This window comes from Anarrhichthys ocellatus, unplaced genomic scaffold (assembly GCF_004355925.1).
Source record: "Anarrhichthys ocellatus isolate YVR2014 unplaced genomic scaffold, GSC_Weel_1.0 scaffold5, whole genome shotgun sequence".
NCBI lineage: Eukaryota > Metazoa > Chordata > Actinopteri > Perciformes > Anarhichadidae > Anarrhichthys > Anarrhichthys ocellatus.
In genome coordinates this window covers 419,159-421,119 of record NW_022280035.1, presented here as the reverse complement: position 1 = coordinate 421,119, position 1,961 = coordinate 419,159, and the positions used below count along the sequence as shown (strand labels likewise).

The 1,961-nt window shown below is 42.5% G+C and overlaps 1 protein-coding gene across 1 annotated transcript in view; it reads right to left on the bottom strand.

Moving 5' to 3' along the window:
* LOC116382116 (opsin-5-like) overlaps positions 1-1,462 on the bottom strand; it is a 54,977-nt gene extending 53,515 nt beyond the window's left edge. The window contains exon 1 of the mRNA XM_031844841.1: positions 1,327-1,462. The gene's annotated coding sequence lies outside the window, so the exon portion shown is untranslated. The remainder of the gene's footprint in view (positions 1-1,326) is intronic.
* Between the last annotated feature and the right edge of the window lie 499 nt (positions 1,463-1,961).

Below are 1,961 nucleotides of genomic sequence, written 5' to 3'. Positions count from 1 at the left end.
ACAAGCCAATCACAGCACAGTAGGACAAGCCAATCACAGCACAGTAGGATAAGCCAATCACAGCACAGTAGGACGGGGCTAAGCGGAGCACTACTGTCCTGTCCTGTAGAATGTTGGCATTTTTAATGAAAAATGACTTCGACAATTTCATAGATTTTCCGAATATATGCTGGTAAATTTTTGTCTGATTGACAAACTGATAATCAGCTACTCGCTGCAGCTCTAATAATAATAATAATAATAATTATCATAATAATGAGCAGAAATCTTCAAACACATTTGTAATGTTGTGTGAAAAATCACTTGTACTTCCTTTTAGCCATAATGACATTATGTAGTGTGCCAACTTCACTGTTTCACAATGTTTTTCAAACAGTTTTTAATTTTTTTGTTCGGTGTGCAAAACAAGGTTTATTTTTTGGGTGCTTGAAAAGAAGAGACGGATTTATCGTGTTGCAAGAATGAACAGATAACACTCGTGATTTTTTTAAGCCTGTTCTATTTATGTAATATGTATACACTGTATGGAGATAGGTATTCAGTATAACGACAGTATCCTGCCACCCCTGCAGTGCAAAGGTTGCCTAAGCCCCCTGCGTTCCACACCTCGTGGGTGGAAATTGGATCCCATGGTTGTGGTGCAAAGGAGAGATTATCTGGAATTACAGCTTCTGATAAATAGTCAGTAAACTACTGCAGCGCCACGCAGCCAGCAAAGGGGTGCTGCAAAGCACTTGTAGCTGTAGAGTAGACATTTCCTTTTATTGCAACAATTAGAAATACAGTCAAACAGGCAAAGCTTTGCCAGCAGCAGCAGTGTGTGTGTGTGTGTGTGTGTGTGTGTGTGTGTGGGGCAGTATTGGCGTAGCAGAGATCAGCAAGGAGGGAGTCATATTTAGACGGACCGCCTTGTTGTGAGAATGGGCTTCGTTTGGTGTGAGACTGATTGAAAACAATGATTCAATTCCATGACCTGCATGAAGTAACGTGACGCTTCATGTTGCAGAAAAACCAAAAAGCTTAGGGAAGGGATGCTTCCACCTTCCTGCTTATCAGGAAGCTGACTTGCATGAGAAAGCATGAGATTTGTTATGACGTACGGAGGAGAGGAAAAGAACAAAACATTTGCTGCGCAGGGAATTCAAAATGACACAATAGATACCAAAGAAGGGGTCATGTTGATCCTGCGACCTCTTCTATCTTACTGCATGAAGACAAACCCTCCATCTCGCTTACAATATATATTCCCAGTGTCCCTGTTTTTGCAGACAGGTGGACTCACATGTAGAAGGAAACAGAAACTAAAGAAAATGATTATTTACTTACCAGACTCTGGTTTGAGGGCAGACGAAGGCGAAACAGAACTGGCTGCCTCGAAACACGGGGAGCAGAGACGATCAGCAAAACAACAGCTGCAAACGCCGGGATACATCGATAACAATCAAACTGACAAGGAAGGATGAGAAACACACACACTATACACAGAGAATCAACCACAAGAACAAAACACAACAGTCAATATCTACTCAGCTCTGTAGGCGTTGATCCTCGTCTTTATATAAACAGTATTAGCACTGAAAATCTGCACATTAATCTATTCAATCTCATCAAGGGCTCCAAAGGAGCAGTAATGATATGGTGTATCTAATCCACTTATCTTCAGATGAAAAGTGGATTAGATACACTATATCATCCACCAATCACAGCCAAAGATTGGTTGGTGAATGACCTTGTTTTGCAGGGCAAGGGCTTTTTCCCCTCATTGACATCCTCAACGAGAGCTTTCGCCGTGACGAATTTGCGACCCCCCTGCTCCGTTAGTCCCACGTTATTCCTACTTGTCCCCGTGAAGGTTAATGACTCCACACTCTAATGTCCGTCTCCGATGAGGAAGCGTTCCGTCTATGACCACCGGCCTGATTCACAGATGGTGAGACTGTCTTTCCGGCCATATGCTGCAA